At 53.0% G+C, this 17,822-nt stretch overlaps 3 long non-coding RNA genes across 9 annotated transcripts; 2 read left to right on the forward strand and 1 right to left on the reverse strand.

Annotated features, from left to right (window-relative positions):
* Nucleotides 1-3,997: 3,997 nt before the first annotated feature.
* On the reverse strand, nt 3,998-11,080 carry Gm9867 (predicted gene 9867). The gene is made up of 3 exons (NR_165292.1): nt 10,865-11,080; nt 9,946-10,051; nt 3,998-4,596 (listed from the first exon to the last, which is right to left on the reverse strand). It is a non-coding gene; the product is annotated as a predicted gene 9867 (long non-coding RNA).
* Nucleotides 6,795-10,377, forward strand: Gm33895. 5 transcript variants are annotated; one of them, XR_003955145.1, is made up of 4 exons: nt 6,795-6,923; nt 7,092-7,358; nt 7,677-8,074; nt 8,368-8,909. It is a non-coding gene; the product is annotated as a predicted gene, 33895 (long non-coding RNA). The 5 variants fall into 5 exon arrangements; XR_003955143.1 differs by lacking the exon at nt 8,368-8,909 and adding an exon at nt 9,193-10,377 and having other exon boundaries at nt 7,092-8,074; XR_003955146.1 differs by lacking the exons at nt 7,677-8,074; nt 8,368-8,909 and adding an exon at nt 9,193-10,377.
* On the forward strand, nt 10,543-13,873 carry LOC115489911. Of its 3 annotated transcripts, XR_003955149.1 has the most exons (3): nt 10,543-11,449; nt 12,055-12,176; nt 12,435-13,873. It is a non-coding gene; the product is annotated as an uncharacterized LOC115489911 (long non-coding RNA). The 3 variants fall into 3 exon arrangements; XR_003955147.1 differs by having other exon boundaries at nt 12,055-13,873; XR_003955148.1 differs by having other exon boundaries at nt 10,543-10,844; nt 12,055-13,873.
* The last annotated feature ends 3,949 nt before the right edge of the window (nt 13,874-17,822 follow it).

Consider the following 17,822-nt stretch of genomic DNA (forward strand, 5'->3'; position numbering starts at 1 on the left):
CAGGCTTATGGGTCTCACACTTCCGTATTTGGTGAGGACTTCGTGTCACTTGTTTACAGTGTGAGCAGGCCAGGAAGCCAGAGGGAGCTTGTTCAAAACAAAACAAAACAAAACAAGAGTCCTGTGGAAACACACTGATTTGATCATGCACAATGGGTCAGTCCACTCTCCAGGACAGTGCTCTGAGCATCATCATGTCCTTTACTCTCTGAAGGTCCACTTACCAATCCAGCTGCAACCTGATAGCTGAGGGAGGGCAAGTGGAAAACCACCCAGCCATGTTTGGGGTGCCAGGATGTGAAAATCCCTCCAGGATGTGAGAATTCCTCCAGGATGTGAGAATCCCCCCAGGATGTGCTCTCCAGGATGGGAGATACCTTCCAGGATGTGGGATACCATCCAGGATGTGGGATACTCTCCAGGATGTGGGATACCCTCCATGATATGGAATGCTCTCCAGGATGGGAGATACCTTCCAGGATATGGGATACTCTCCAGGATGTGGGATACCCTCCAGGATGTGGGATACCCTCCAGGATGTGGGATACCCTCCAGGATGTGGGATACCCTCCAGGATGTGGAATACCCTCCAGGATGTGGGATACCCTCCAGGATGTGGGATACCCTCCAGGATGTGGGATACTCTCCAGGATGTGGGATACCCTCCGTGATATGGAATGCTCTCCAGGATGGGAGATACCTTCCAGGATATGGGATACTCTCCAGGATGTGGGATACCCTCCAGGATGTGGGATACCCTCCAGGATGTAGAATGCTCTCCAGGATGTGAGAATACCTCTAGAATGTGAGATACCCTTCATGACTATTGTGTTACCCCAAAGTGAGGGAAACCCCGACATGATGCTTTGAAAATTCAGGGTTGGCTCTGCAGAAGTGACTCTCTGTGAGGAAACCATTGGGAGATGGGGATGAAGTTCCTTCTGGGGAGCTCAGCTGCTCCCCATTTAATGAAATGCCCACCCTGGCTAGTCTGGGAAGCTCCGGCAGGCTCTAAGAGGACAAGTTGAAGTCACGTGGACTGAGGTGGCTCAGAGGGGAGGGTGGCAATGGTTGAGTGTGGCACTGTGGGCCATCGGACATGAGGCTGACATCTCAGTTCTGCCACTAAGGAGCCAACAACCCTGGAGAGCTGCCTGCCCCTCGGCACCTCCTTTTCCTCAAACAAACAAACTCAACAACATGCGAAAGACCAGCCCTGAGCCTGGCTCTCTCTGCGTCTTGAGAAACAATCATTGTTACTACTAATATAAAGCTTCTTCCAAACACGAGACACCAACATCCTGCCCACTGTGTCATAGGTGCAAGTCTGTGGGCCAGCTGCTCCTCTTGGTGTTCCAGCTGCTCCTCTTGGTGTTCCAGCTGCTCCTCTTGGTGTTCCAGCTGCTCCTCCTGGTGTTCCAGCTGCAGGTTAGGAGACAGTCTGTTCTGTATGCCTCTCACCCCCAAACCAGGCAATGTGGGCCAGATCCTGGGGCAGGGACCAGGAACATCACAAAGGACAAGAAGAAATAGAGGTTGCCCAGGTGTCTCCATGAAGAATAGGCCATACTGCCCCTGCAGAGAACCTGAGTTTAGAGCCCAACACCTATGTCTGACAGCTCATAGCCACCTGTCAGTTCAGCTCCAGGGGATTCAGCTCCAGCCGGCTTCTGTCCTCTATGGACACTGGTACTCATGGGAATTCATATTCATACATGTACATAAAATAAATAAGATCCCGTTTTAAAGAGAGAGATGGGGGTTGGTGGGAAAGGGAGGGAAAGGGACAGAAAGGGAAGGAAACTGAGAGGGAGGGGAAGGGAGAGAGAGAATGGGAGCGGGAGGGGAAAGGGGAGAAGGAGAGGGAGGAGGGGGAGAGAGAGGGAGAGGAAGGGAGGGAGAGGGAATGGGGGAGAGAGAGAGATGATCATGTGTTGGGAACAGAAGACAACCTAAGATGTAATCAGCCACTGCCCACCCTTTTGTTTGAGACAAGGTCTCTCACTGCCCTGGAACCTGCCACGCAGGCTAGGCTAGCTGGCCAGCAAGCCCCAGAGATCTACCTGGCTCTGCCCAGTCTTTCCCATGCGAGCACTTGGGGGTGAAACTCAGGCCCCTGGGCTGCACAGCAGACACTTAACTTACTGAGCCCTTCCTCTCCCCAGCCTGCATAGAAATGACCCATTCCCATCACATACATCCGGGGCCACCGGCAAAGTCAACAGTGCAGGAGCTGAGCATCAAGGACTCACTGGAAAGCCACCAGGCAAAGAGGAAGGCAGGTTAGTGAGCAACTGAGGAGACTAACGTCACCTAGGCAAGCCAGGGCCAGATGCCCAGGCGCTGCACACAAAACATGCCTAGGTAGGATGGCAATGAGTGATGGTGCCCTCGTGCCTCCTCAGAAAGGAAGCCGTAGTGCCTGTGTGTGCAGGGAACTGTGTGTGTGGTGGGGAGGGTGCGTGTGTACAGCTGAGCCACGCAAACAGAGTGCTTCAGAGAGATCTCGCTCAACGTGAAAGAATATATATTTTTTTTAAATAAAAAAAAACCTAAAACTTTCAAGAACCCTGAGGCTATAAAATGGAAGGATCAAAACCCTCAGCCCAACAGTTACCAGAGAAATTGTAATTTTCCCATTTTATTGGCTTATATAATAAAAATCACTGCACAGCTGATGAATTTTAACATTGCGTGGATGTCATTGAGGAGGGTATTCTGAGCTCTGGGGGTTCTCTGCCTAATTTTATCTCTACCTCTCGGTCACAAAGGTCCCTAAAGCCCCAGAGATCCTCACACTGTGTGTCTGAATCCTACCTTGGCTCTCATTTTGAGTGGACAGGACAGGCTGTAGCTGCTGCTTGGGCCTGGGGTTGTAGCTCTGGTGAGCCCTGAGGGGAGGCCTCAGGCACCTGGGCTCACACAGGCTGGAGGCCCGGTGCTTCTTGGTGGAATCTGGCCTGCTCACCTTCAAGGAGTTTTAACCAGACCATGGAGTAATGGTCTGCCTTCTGACAGCAGGGGTGGGGGGTGGGGGTGGGGGAGAGGTGGGGGTGAGAGTGGGAGTAGGGGTGAGAATGGGAGTGGAGATGGGAGTGGAAGTGGGGGTGGGGGAGGGAATTCCCTGTGCCTGTCCATTCAAGCACAGAGGCTGTAGGTACAGGTTGGGAATACATCTGTCTTTGGTTTTGTTTTTAAAAATGTGGTCTCATGTTGCCACCCCAGGCTGGCCTTGTACTCCTAAAGGAATCTGTGGGGAATTGCAGGCTGGTCTCCAGTCAAGCTGAGGTCTGAGCCCCAATGGTCATAATTCACCTACAGTAGGCGTTCCCTCATGCTCCTGGAACTCCGGCCCCTGCCTAAGGTACCACCTCCCACAGCCCCCACAAGAGAAGCATACGCCCACGGTCCTGGCTTTATACTGTCAGCCCATCTGACCCGGGAAGTCTTGGGTTAAGTGATGTGGCTTGGGGCAGGCGCACAACAAGTCAATGACGTGAGACAAGACTTCAGTGGCTCAGAGTAGCTGCACATCTGACTCCCCTTTCGCTCCCCCCACCCCCCTGTGTGGCACAGAGGCCTTTATCCTCCTCTGCTTCATCTCGAGCCCCAGGCTGCACAGCTGAAGGGGTGGGGCTGTGGAGGGCCTGGCACCTGTCCTCCTGAGTTACAGTTGGAAGTAACACACAGCACTCGGTGGCCTAGACACCAACCTGGGACCAGGAAACCCAAGCTCACCACGTGCCTAAGTATTAAATAGCAGCCACAATGACTACGGCATCCTTTGTCTAAGCCACATTTGTCCTTTCTGCTCCAGCCCAGCATCTGTCAGGGCGCTATCCACCTCTCCACCTGGAGCAGTGGTGTGTGTGGAAGGGAGGGGGCGGGAAATGCAACCCCAGCTCTTCCTTCAAGAGCAAACAGCCCCCTGACGTCCGCAACCCATTACCGAGGTAATTCGGTCTCCGTAGTCTTTCTCATTACACAAGAAGCCATGTTATTATTATTGTTTATCATTTATATGATATGACAAGCATGTGCCCTGTACTCACTGCTCCCCGCAGGCCTGCACTCACTCCCCTCCACCTTGATACCTGCTGCCTTGACAACTCCTTCCTGCTGCCTCCACCTCCACCAGAGTGGTCAAAGCTGCTGGGCACAGAGGGGGCCATCAGCCCTCTCCTCCATCACCAGAATGCTAGCAAAGGCCATTGAGCATCTGCACCACCCAGCAGGGGTCATAAGCCCACATGAGCAGTCTCTAGGGACTAGGAAGATGGGCATGGGCATGCTCATTAGCCTATCACAAGAAAGGAAACTGAGCCACAGGGATGCAAGACGCCTGAATGAGCAGACAGCCCTCTTCCTATGTCAGAAGGAAGTGCCCAGGTCCCCGGCAGCCATCTGGGTCCATAAAGGAATGGGGAAGATCTTCATGCTGTGTGTGGCAAGCTTCAGGAATGAGCCCTGGGCTAGGGGACAGGTCATGAGCTTGGGCACCAACACCGGCCACCTTGGTCCATGCAAAGCTCAGAAAAAGCCCTCCCTCTTCTTTACTCTTCATGGCTGGGGAGCAGGGCTCGTATTCCCCTCTGCCTGCGGAGATAAATGAAATAATAAAGCGGATATGAATAACAGCATTAGGCTTTTCTGCTTGCAGTGCCCCACGGGAAGGGAGTCACAGTGGCTAGTTATGGCAGCTTCGCCAGCTCATCATATGTATGTGGCTTCGGGTCAGATGTCCCTAAAGGCACGGCACCCAAGTGTATGGAAGGTCACCAGCAAATCGATGGCCGGCCTCATGGTGAGGCCACCCTTGGGATCCATTAAGGAGTGGCCCTGGGGTCTCCTTCCCTCAGCCGGTGGACACAAGGCTCACGTCCCTGCAGCACTGCTATGTGGAGTGTGGGACAGGGGGACAGCCTACAGGAGGGAGACAGGCAGGAATCAGGACAGCTAATAGTCATGGCAGTTTCCCATCAAGATGCAGGTCACGAAGACCAGTGGGCGGATGCACCGGTGCAGGGATGTGGGTCTCTCTGATCTATTAATCAGGGTGCTGTGCCAGGTGTCTGCCGAGTGCTGCCCTGCTCAGGCAGTCATTGCTAAGGTTTCCCTGGCAACTCCTGTGGAAGTCAAAAGAGACACCCTTCTCCTGCAAGCTCTGTGACCAGACAGACAGACAGACAGAAACACTTTCCACAATATGCATGGGCATGTGCGCGTGCACGCCCCCCCTCCCCCGCACTCCCGCCATGCACCCACACGGAACTTCACCCCTTCCTGTGGGATTGGGGGGCTGTCTTTTAAAACCCTCATACATGGAAAGGCCAGGCCTGATGATGCACACCTATAATGCAAGTGCTATGACTAAGGCAGAAGGATCATGAATTGGAGGCCAGCCTGGGTCACCTAATAAGATCTCAAAACCTCATAAATAAATAAAACCCTCCTGGCACTGCAGAGCCTGGATTCATCCTGGTCTCCACCTTGGAAAGGGATGGAGACTGTGAGCAGACACGCACAGACGCAGTCAGTAGCTATCTCTGTGTGCGTAACACAGGGGAGGGCTCAAGCCAGCAAAAAACCCACCTCAGCCAGAGGCTAATCAGAGAAGACTTCTCTGGGGAGGTGACTTTTGGAGCTAGAGGGTTAATGTGATGGCCCATCTTCACCCTCAGCCTGACTGTATTTAGAACCACCTAGGAGATAGTCCTCTGGCTTTGTCTATGAGAGTGTTTCCAGGAAGGTGTAACTGAGGGAAACCCTCCTTGAACACAGGTGGTGCCATCCCGTGGGCGGAGAACCTGGGGTAAATGTAAAGGACCGAGAGCGAGCATCCACTCTCTGCTTCCCGCCTGAGCATAAACGTGAGTGACCGGCCAGCTCTTTCTCCTGCACAACAGACTGTGCACCCTCAAACCGTGAGCCAGAACATGTGAAAGATCCTGCAAGGGGGGGGGTTGGGGGGAAGTCCTCCTCTTGAACTCTCCCAATAGAGAGATGACATCCATCCCCAGGGGCTGCTGTGAAGTCTTTAGTGGCATCAGAAACTCTCCGCCAGGTGACAAGCACTGTTCGTCCCCCACCTCCACCCCCACCCCCGGGGATCTGCTTTGAGCAGACCTGGCACCCAGTGCCAGCAACTGTCACCAGGCTATCTTCTCTCATTGTGGATGGCCACTGTGGCTTGATGGAGAACGGCCCACATAGATTCATACGTTTGAATGCTTGGTTCTCAGTTAGTGGAACTGTTTGGGAAGGATTAGGAGGTGTGGCCTTGTGGGAAGGGGTGTGTCACTGGGCCAGGCTTTGAGGTTTCCAAAGCTCACCAAGCCAGGCCTGGTCTTCCCCTTTTTGCTGTCCTGGAGCTCACTCTGTAGACCAGGCTGGCCTCGAACTCAAAAATCCAGCTGCCTCTGCCTCCCAAGTGCTGGGATTAAAGGCATACGCCACCATGCCTGGCTAAGATGTAAGCTCTTACCCCAGCACCATGCCTGTCTGCCCGCCACCGTGCTCCCCACCATGATGAGCATGGACTCAGCCTCTGAAGCCATGAGCAAGCCCCTTATTAGATCCTTTGTTCTGTAAGGTGACTTGGTCATGGTGTCTCTTCACGATAGAGCACCATCCAGCCTCACTGTTGGCTTGTGGCTTCACGCTTCTGACAGTGCCGCTTTGCCTCTTGGGGTCACAATTGCAGCTGCCACCCTCACCCCCACACTTATGACATCACCCCAAATCCTCACTGTGCCCCCACCCAAGTGGACAATTCTTGTCAGTTGTATGGAGAAACCCCTGGCTCTGATCACTTTGGAGACATGGCCCTGGGCCAGGGAGTAGGTGGCTTGTGTCTGGTCCTCTGTCATATGCTGGAAGTATCTGGTCAAATCATGGCCCTTGGAGGAGTTGATCTCACCCAGGTTAGGGCGACCACAGGATATTGATGCTTTAATCTCTACCCTGAGTGCATTCCAGGATGCTGGGCCCTGAGACTGCTGTAGTAGTGGGAGGCCTGGGATCCCAGCCCCAACCCCCAGCTTCCGTGGGCCTCCACCACTGCTGCATCAACTCCACTGCTTCCCTTCCAGGTTCTTGAGGGAGGCCTGTGGCTTTTCATTTACTCCCCAGCTGGAGGCTCCCGGCCTGTCTGGGACTCACAGACCCTGGAGAATGACAAGAAGAGCCTCGGATATCAGACCCCGGCAGGTTTGCCGGTCTTGGTACTGCCCTCCTGGAGAGATGTCTTGCCTTGTGGAGAGGCTGTTCCTGTCAGTGAGTGGCCCTGTGTCAGTGGGGATGCGAGGTGCCTGCCCAGCTTGACTGCTGCCCGGCTGCCCAGGCTACCCATGTGTTCTGTGAGATTCCGTTTCTAGATATTTCTTGGGGAAGCCATGCTCTTTGTCAATTTTCCCTCCTGTTTTGAACTAGCTGAAACACCTTCCCTCATAGTTGGTTAAGGGCTGGGGTTGGGGCTTCTCTCATGCCACCACCCCGCCACACTCATTTCTGGTCTTACATGGGCAGCTGATGATATGCCCAAGGGCTGTGGCCACTTCCCTCCACTGTCCTGTCACCTGGCAGTCCATGGATCTCCAGCGATCATGGCTGCTGTGCCTGGGTTACCTAGGCCCTGAGTCTTTCCATCTCCATCCCTCCTCCTTTCCATCCTCAAGATTGTTCCAGACCAGTTCCACCCAAGTGGCACCACCCCACAGGGAAGTCTCTCAGAATTGGCTGTCCTTTCCACTGACCACTGACACAACCCAGGAGTGCAGCTAACCCCACAGGGCAGGGCTGGTGTCCTGGCAGGGCCATCAGTCACCCCTGATGACCTATGGCATCCATCCTGGAGAGGACTACAGGCAGACAGACCCAGACATTGCCTTGAGGGAACCTGGATGGAATTGGAGGAGGCAGGAGGAACACACAGAAATCACCACGGGCCACCCTAACAGCTCTCAAGACAGCAGAAAGAAGAATCAGCCAGGAGCCTGAGGCAGGGACAGATGGGGCACATAGAGAGCACCTCCTCTAGGGACCTCAGATCCAGTCTGAAGGATGAAACTCTGGGGTGAGCATCGTCGTGGATGGTGCCTGAGGCCCTGGTGGAAAGAGATGAGGAGAAAGGGCGGAGTGTGGCAGAATTGAACTTCACCCAGCGTGGGCTGTGGCATTCCCCTGTGCCACCGTGAGGGCAGAGTGCAGGGTTCTAAAGCCTGGGTTCAGTCTCATCAGCACCAAGGCTGCTGGGAGCCTGATGTATCCAGCACTGTCAGAGGCTTGGTTGTCATCCCTGACCAGCAAGAACGGGCTTGGGTGGATGGGACTGTCTTTTCTATCCTCCATAATGTCCATTCTTTCCAGATGTGGTTCGGTCTGCCTGGATGGTGCTGGGCCTGTCCCTTAGAGGTCAAGCCTTCTACTTTCCTGGGGTGGGTGCTGGCTTCTTCCCACCTCACCCATGTGCCCTGTCTCTACCCTGCCAGTTGGTGATCCCTTCTGCGGTCCCATCTGCTCCCTGGCTGGCACAGGAGGCACCTGCTGGTCAGTCAAGCACTGTGTCTTCTTAGAGAAGACCCCCGCTGATTGCCCATGAGGTCTGATTTTAATGGGAACACCCCTTTCGGAGGAGAGGTTTATGGTCTGGATCCTGCTCAGCTTCTCAGCTCTGTTCTCCAACAAGTCTCTGAGGCTCTGAGATTAAGTTTTCTTGGCTGAAAAAAAATGGGTGGTTTTCACCCATTTTTGGACCACGATAGGACCTCAATCTCTAATGCAACATGGAGAGCAGGCAGAGCCCATGCGGGGCTGGAGAAACTCGGTGGGAGAAGCTGGCAGCCGTGTGAGGCAGAATGGCTCAGAAGTCACTCTGATCTCACTGCCAATCCAAGAGGCTGATGGGAAGAGTTGGGTCTTAATTACTGTGGGAGGGATGGAGTGAGGATGGGGGCTGGAGGGGGGGCTCTCAATCCTTGGTGGGTCTTTAATGAAGCTTTCAGTGTGCTTAAAAAATAAATGAAGATAATTTTTTTGAAAGCCCCTTTTAAAGATTTTTGGCAGGCCTGATTAGTGAATTTTGAAAGCCTTAAGCCAACCGTTGATCGGCCAACCCCCTTGACAGCTGGTGAGCGGAGACAGCCACACAGCCATCCAACCTGGCCTTTCCCTTTTTGGATGACCTTTCCCTAGGTGGTTCACTGGCTCAAGCCATGATGACCCCATCCCCCTCCTGAGCTGCCCTGCAGATGCAGCCACGCCAACCAGGCAGATGGACATAGTGAACTTCAGGGTTCGACTGGCCTCTCGTGGAACTCTGAAAGCTCTCATGGAAGAAGATCCAAGAGGAACCACAGGATATATTTGGGGGTGTGGAGGCAGGGGGACCGAAGACCTCTCTCAAACCATGAAGTCCTCTCAGGAGCCATCTGATTACATGGCCTCAGCTCAGACATCCTCCCTAGGAAGAATTGTCCATGCTGTTTTAAGAGTCCAGGTTGGGGACTAGCAGGTCTGGAGTCAAACCCAGAGATCACCTCCTTTCATCTGTGAAGCTTTTATGGTCCAGAACTTCTCTGGACTCTGTTTTGATGTCTACAAATTGGGGACAATTAGACTGGCTTCACAGGGCTGTCACTAGCTACAGATGAGTGGTGAAACTGTCTAGCACACAGTGAGTGGCCCTCCCCTTCACTTTACTTTCTCCTACCAGGAGTCACGGAAAAGATCAGTCTCACAAGCAGGAGAGGGAAAGCCTCAAATCAGATTCACATAGAGAATAAAGTATTGAGGAAACAGTGTGTTGTGAGTATAACATGAGATGTGGGGACCCCAGCCATTCTAGGATGAAGCCAACCATAGATAGCAACACGTAGACTCCACGGCGGATGGGAGCTGACTGTGGTCTGTGATGCTCTGAGCACATCCACATTTGGACAGCAATACCTCATTTGGGTCAAGACGATGACCAAGGGATCTGGGTGTAGAATCAGCAGCATCCAGGATAAGGAGATGGATCTGCGGCGTCCGGAGGAGCTTGAAGGAAAGAGTCCTGCGGAGCAGAACAGGAGGCAGGCAAGAGGTGTCGCTGTACTTCAGACACTTGACTAGTGTCCCCTGGGGGCGCTAAGTGTGGTGACTGGGCCCACCCAGAGGACCGGAGCCCCTGAGAGCTTAGTTTGAGTTATGCTAAGGTAGATAAGGAGAATGAACCAACAGAGGGATGAGCAGCGGGCAGTCGAGCTAGCCGCTGACCTTGGTACTGAAAACACAGTGATCCTGCAAAACCAAGTGGGGGCCTAGAGGCAGAGGCCACAGAGAGCTGGCTGATGATTGCCATACTCCACTGAGGTTAGGGGGCACTCGGTGGCTTCGGTGGCTAGAGGTGACTGTGGCTAAGGGTGACTGTGGCTGGGGACAACCCTGGTTGGAGGCCTCCTCTGCTCAGGGCCTGGGGCCTGGGGGAGGGGGAGCAGAGGGAGGGAGGAATGTGCATCACCATGGAGGTATCTATCAATCTGTCTCTTCCTGTCACAGGGCTGCCCCAAAGCCTCTCCTCCTCCTGGCTGCAGTGATTGGTTGGTGATACTCATGTGACCCAAGCTGACCAATGGGCATCCAGGAAAGCAGATAACTGACATGAGTGGATAACCTCTGGAAAGGAGGGATGCTAAGTGCTGGGGTCTGAGTAACATGTCCCCCACCCCCTCCTGGTTAGCACACAAGAAGTGAGTGCCTTTCTCGATGGACGAATCCACCCTGGGTTCATATGACAGCAGTACTGGAGGTCTTACTAAAGGATCGGGTCATTAGGGTTCGCCTCTTCCTGTCTGCTTCCGGGCGTGGTAAGGCAAGCAACTCCTACCCATCATGCTCCTGTCCCACCTCCGCCTGGCATCCACGGATGCTGCAGCCCTGGGCAGATCCTTGGAAGCCATGAACCGAACGAAGCAGAGCCTTCTCCCTTTTAAGTGTTCCTCTCCTACACACGCCCCAGTGATGAGAAGTCTGACCAACAAGCTTTCTCATCAGGAGGCTGGGGTTGAGACTTAGGGGAGCTGGCAGCCATCTTGCTGCCACTAAGAGCGGGAGACAAAGCTCGTGCAGAGGAAAGCAGGTCCAAGTGATGGAAACAGATATTGTATACATGTCCATTAGGAACTAATTATACAAATAATGTGCCTACGTCTGTCTGTTATCCTGGATCCAGCCAGACCTGATGCTGTCATCTGACTGTATGCGCGTACCAGAACACACATCTAAATGGTTCGTGGAGGTGCCTTAAAATAATGTTTTTTTTTTCTTCTGCCACTTGCTCTCTATGAAGAAGGCTTGAATTTCCCAAGAACTCTCCCTCTCAGGACAAAGCACTCAGGACCTAGCAGAGGGAACCATTTTCATAAGAACAAGGGGGCTATGCACATGTGGAGAAGCCCTGCCTCCAGCCTTGGTAAAGGGGGCTCTGAGCTAAGCCCTCCCTTAAAGACACTGGGAGCCACAGGGATTTCTTTCTCTGTGTAGCCAGAACAGAGTTTTGTAAGTCAGGAAAGGGGGAATGTGAATGGACCTCACCTCACCACAGCCTGGGTGGCTTGAGCAGGCTTGTTGTCCCCTCCCCCACCCCAGCTCCATCTCACTGCGTTGCACTGAGCCAGGCTGCCCCAGAAGAGAGAAGGGTGCACCCTGATTGCCATAATTATTGCCAGTTCATTAAAAAAAAAAAGCCTTCAGAGAACATTAGCGGCTCCAGCAAGGACACACAGATGGTTCCCCTGTTGAGTCCTGCCAGGGCACTGGGGTTGAACATTTGCAGCCAGGCTTCTCAGAGGGTGAGTCACAGGGGGCTCGGTCTGGGAGCTCTTGATGAAGAAAGAGTCATCAGGCCCTGCCTTAGACCCACTGGGAAAAGCATAGCTCAGGCCTGCCTCTGTCAAGGGGAGCCACGGGAAAAGCCAGCACCCCAGCCAACAAGCATGCCCCAGCAGACCTCAGTAGGGGGGGATGAAGCGCACCCTGACCTCTTCAGTCACCTTGTGGCTTTTCTGTTGTCCTTAGGCGGTCACACAGCCTATGGGGGAGTCAGAGTAGAATCAAGGTATGCCTGAGAGATCCAGGACCCTCCTCACCTCACCCAGAGGTTCAAGCTGGCTTCTTGGCACCCAGCTGCAGAGTCACTGGTGAGCTATCACGGGGCACCCATCCCAACCCCTTGTGTATCTCATAGAGTGTCGGGCTAACTGTCCACCATCTCCTGGGTGGACATCCTCCTAAGCCAGGATCCTGGAGCAAATATGGACCCACCCATAATAGTGATTTCTTTCCTCCAAAGACTACATGTTGTGGGGTTCCCTGGGGTTCCCCAGGATAAGTACCCCTATGGTAGGCAACTTGGTTTAACGTTCCTCTGAGTTCCTGTGTTAACCGCTTGCTTCTAGCCTAGGTCTTTAAGAGGTGGGAGTCTGAGGTATTTTGTGATGATGGTGGAAGTTGGTCCACACAACCCGCTGCCCCTGAACGTGAGCCTTCCATAGGGTCATCCTCTCGGGGAATGTTTGCCTTGAGCCCTTCACATGTCTTGAACCCTCGCCCGTGTGTGGACTAGAACAGGTAAAGGGGACATTCAGGTTCTAGAGACCAGCATTTTGTGTCAAGTCATTCCGTGACGGGAACAAGGTGTGCTGTCCCTCACCTTCCTTTACTGCCAATGCGACTTGGCCATCTAAAACCACTTCTGGGCTGTCATTTCTCCCCTCAGAGAGGTGGCCCTGGTTCTGCAGCCTCCAATAGAGGGCCAGGGACAGACATACAGACAGATTGAGCTGGGACGAGGCTGTTCACTGCTCTACGCCATCAGGAGCTGGGTAGAAGGAAGGACAGCACCTCAGAGCCTGGCCTGGACATGAGTGGATGCAGAGATGGTGATGATGTTTTTCCTGTCCCCACCCCATCCCTGTGGACTGCAGTGCTTGCGGCCCATAGGAGGCAGGCAGCTCAGACCCCCACAGCCTTGCATTCCTGGGGTTCAACAGCAGGTGACACAGAGGACAAGGGTACATTATCTCACATGATCTCACTGCAACCAGACCAGCAAGGCCCAGGGAGGGAGAGAAACTCAGGAAACACTGAGATTGCAGGCTTCCTGGGGGACCAAGTGACTTGGGGCATCCAGGGTAACTTGGCCTGCTAGTGATACACAGGCTTGGGTGCAGACCCCATCTGTGAGGTGCCCACTTCTTCCCAGGGCATTGCTACAGAAACCTTGACGGAAATGACTGTTTACTCCAGGCCTAAGGGTTCTTGGCAGACCCTCATACCTGTGGCCCCGCCCCACCTCCGGCAGAGGCCACTAGGGTACAGCAGAGCAGTACCACAGTGAGTTCACCCTATGGGAGACCTAGTTCAATTCTGGTTCCGCCATTTCTAGCAATGAGTTCTGGCAAACTCTCCAGCAGCCCTGGGCAGTGTCATCCACTGCACAATGGGAGCAACCCCCCAGCCCCCCCCCCAACATGGTCCCTGGCTTGCTCTGAAAGTCAGGGAAACCTGCAGAGGCAGGAACAAGGAACACGGCAGCACCCGCTCTTTGCTCGATGCTATTTCCAATGACACTTGTTCCAGGACTGTGTCTCCTGGGCCATGCCCACTCTGTGGTCTCCTCCCCACCCCTGCTGGTCCCTCCAGCCTTTCTCCCAGCATCTGCTGTTTCCATGACACCCTTGGCTGGGGAGCTAATTTTAATGAGCAAGATTGATTAACACGCAATTACTACTTTCCTTCCCTGTCCCTTTTGTCTTTTAGAAATGGAAACAAAGGACATTCTGGAACTTGAGTCAAACATTTACCAAATTAATTCTCAAGAAAATGTTTGAGATTCCAGGGGCTGGTGGCTATTTTTTTTCTTCTTCTTCTTTCTTAACTACACTACATCAGGAAGTAATTGCCTGATTAAGGGACACAGAGCTTGGAGAGTGACACATTTTTTAAAATTAGAACGCCCCTGCCAACAGACATGTACGCTGCGGGTTGTCTCTTCCTCAAGCAACTCCACTCTAAAAGAGAAATGGCAGAGACGGAAAGGAAAAGGAAGGGAGTTGGGGGGCAAGGACCTCCTTCCTGACCTCCAAGACCCCAACTGCTCCCCAACACATGTACCTTCATTTGTGCAAACCAGGGCTCATGGGAAGATGTCAATTCCAGCCCCGAGAGTGGGAAGCACACCCCAGACAGGGCAGTAGGGTTACAGGGCTTCCTATGACCTGGATGCCACCTTCCAGGCCAGAGATGACAGCACCCACCGGGAAATAATAAAGTGACTATAGAGAAATGTATTGTGGGAGACCAAAGAAACACAGTGAGTTGCAGCTGTCCCTATTCTACAACATGAACGCTGTCAGCACCCGTCACTCATCAGGCTTCGAACTCCCCAGATCTCATTCAGTGGCCTCTTTTGCACCAAAAAGCCCCTTCCAAAAACTGAAGAGGCTGCACCCCTCCCTTCAGGCCATTGCCCAACCAACTTCTGTGTCAGCACCGATGGCAGTGATGACAAGACTGTTCTTCGCGGCATGTCAGAGAAAACCTGGCATGGTTTTGTCCATAGTAAACATTTGCAGGTGAAAGGATGGATGGATGGATGGATGGATGGATGGATGGATGGATGGATGGATGGAAAGGTGAATGGAAGAGGAAGATGGGTAGATGAATGAATGATGGGTAGATGGGTGTGTTGATTTGTATATGCTCAGCCCAGGGAATGGCACTATTAGGAGGTGTGGCCCTGTTGGAGTAGGTGTGGCCCTGTTGGAGTGGGTGTGGCCATGTTAGAGTGGGAGTGGCCTTGTTGGAGTAGGTGTGGCCCTGTTGGAGTAGGTGTGTCACTGTAGGTGTGAGCTTTAAGACCTTCATCCTAGCTTCCTGGAAGTCAGTATTCTGCTATCAGCCTTCAGATGAAGATGTAGAACTCTCAGTTCCTCCTGGACCATGCCGGCCTGGATGCTGCCATGTTCCTGCCTTGATAATAATGGACTGACCCTCTGAACCTGTAAGCCAGCCTCAATTAAATGTTGTCCTTATAAGAGTTGCCTTGGTCATGGTGTCTGTTCACAGCAGTAAAATCCTAAGACAATGGATGAGCCAATGGGAAGGTGGATGGATGGGCAGATGGGTAGCTGAATAAATGACTTAATAGGGGGTGATGGGTAGATAGACAGGTGGGCGGGTGGGCAGATGGGTGGCTGAGTAGATGGATGGGTGGGTAAATGGGAGGATGGTGGGTACATGAGCAGGAGGGTAGGTAGACAGATGGATGATGGTTAGAAGGATAGATGGGTGGGTGGGCAAGTGTGTGGGTAGGTGACTGGTAGACAGAGGGTTAACTGAAGTGTAACTGTCCACTCACTGTCTCACAAAGGGCACTATTTTCTCCTTTGAGCTCATGTCTTTAGGCTATTCCTGATGTAGGTTAGAGGGGGAGTGGGTCAGACTGGAAGCCCAGAAAAAGAGTTCTGATCTTGATGATGACCGTAGTAGAGTGACCACCCCTCTGTGCCTCTCATGAAGGATTTGGGTGGAGATCTGGGAGATGCGGCCTCCATCTATCCGCATGGGAGTCTCTAAGATGTAACCAAAGAAGCGGGTCACATGGACCTCAGGGCGGTGAGTCCATCCACCCGCATAAAAATGTCTGGAACAGAAGACTCTGCTCAGGCAACGATGGAAGCTGATGGGTGGGTGTCAGGGCCCCGGGGACAGGGACAGGAGGGTGACAGCTAAGCAGTGCAGAGTTTATTTTTGGAGGGTTAGAATCGTCTAAAACTGACTGCGGTGATGGCTTCCCAACTTGGTGAATATACTAAAAATTACTGAGTTGTAAATATATAAAAAGTTAAAAATTAAAATGTCAGCCCGGCTTAATGAGCTAGAAATGAGTGATTAGGGCTCTGAGCCTGGAAGCTGTCTGCAGTCAGCAGCCACCCTTGTCCTCGTGTGAGCTACTCAGGTCCTTAGGAGGCACGAGAGAGGACTGAGGGTCAAGTTCAGGTCCCAGGCCCCTCTACCGAGAGCGGAGAGGACAAAACAGGTCCATCTCTTGGCCTCTTTGACAAACTTCATCTCTTCCTGTCACTGCCTTCTCGAGGCTAATTTGCAATTCCCTGTGATGGGGAAAGTATCTCTTGTCTGGCCAAGTTCCAAGCTAGCCTCTCTTCAGGAACTGCGGAGGCCTGACTCAAGGCTGTCTGCTAACACCACAGGCTGACCTATCACCCCTTCCCAGCATCCTCCGTGGGAAAAGCTCCGCCCCAGGACCTTAGTGTAAGCTCACCCCTCCCCACAGACCATCTAGATGTGATGGCCAATCCACTCCAGTATAATAAACTAAGATAGAATATTCCAGGCTAGAGAGGCAGCTCAGTGCGGGCCGTGTAAGCGTTAGGGCCTGAGTTCAGATGCCCCAGCTCCCACATAAACTGGCCTGTTACTCTGGACCTGCAGGCCCAAAATTGGCAGAGTGTGGGATCAGGAGAATCCCAGGATCTGGTTGCCAGCCAACCTAGCCAAAATGGCAGCCTCCAGGTTCAGTGAGAAATCCTGTCTCAAAAATTAAAGTCAAGAGAGATTAAGGAAGACACTTGATGTCAGCCTCTGGCCTCCACATGCACAGGTACATACAGCTTACCCCCAACACACACATGCATGCACGCACACATGCACCCACACAGGCATGAACCACATGCCCACATACATACACAAAATAAAATGGAATGATATCCTGTCCCCATCTCAGATTGAGAAATATCTAAGAAATTAGCAACTGCAATAGTGTGCTATGGGGTAATTTCAGAGAGGGTCAGATAGTGCGGACACAGGCTACATGTTGGCACTACCGTCCTGTGGGCTGGGGCCTGGGAGCAATGAAATAAAAGGGGCAAGGGAAAAGCTCACCAGCACCGCCTCCCTCCTCCCCCTCCCCTCTCTCCTGGCTGCTATGATCCACCATATTGTATTTATCAGCTGCAAGCAGACCTGGAGTGTGGCAGCCTGGGGCCAGGTTCTATTGTATTCTTTCCTGACACCCTGGAGCAAGTGACAGCAGGTGAGTGAGCTGAAGTGGCCTGTCCTCCATCTCTGCCCTCCACCCAGGCTGGAGTGAACTGAGCCTAGAGACTTATCCATTCTCTCTCACAGGAAGCAGGAGCACATCGAGGCAGCTCCAGAGCCAGAGGCCAGAGACCTGGGGCCTTCCACGGAGCCTTTTACAGCCCTGCCTGTCACCACAGATACAAGGAGGAGCCAGAGGCACCTTGAGAGCCTCGACAGGCACAGCACGTGAGTGAGTCCACAGCCCTAGGCTAGAATTTCAGGTTCCATCAAAGACAGTCATGTGGAAGACCAGTAAAGGTGCAGAGAGCAAGGCTTAAGGAACACTTCTCACATTCAACTCCAAAGAGCTCCGCTCCGAAGCTTGCCTCCACCTGCAGCTCCCATCTCACACTGGCCCGCCGGCTGGCTCAGCAGTAAGTGCGTTACTCATTTTTCCGGGCTTGTCTCCTTGGCTGTAAAACGGAGATGGAAACCGCTCCCCGCAGGCTGACAGGAGGATTAAACGGGAATCAGACGACATGACACGAAATAACATAAAATAAATTTCAAATAACATAAATTCTGTATAATATATCAACATTATAACTCCCCACACTCCCACATAACAGAAGAACACAGACTCTTCCACCCTGGTCTCCGCACTAAGACAGCAAGGAGTGAGGGTCTACCTGGGAGATGCTCAGACACCCGTGGGATCAGCCTGTTGAAGGGCTGGCACCCAG

The sequence above is a fragment of the Mus musculus genome, chromosome 4 (assembly GCF_000001635.26).
Source record: "Mus musculus strain C57BL/6J chromosome 4, GRCm38.p6 C57BL/6J".
Lineage (NCBI taxonomy): Eukaryota > Metazoa > Chordata > Mammalia > Rodentia > Muridae > Mus > Mus musculus.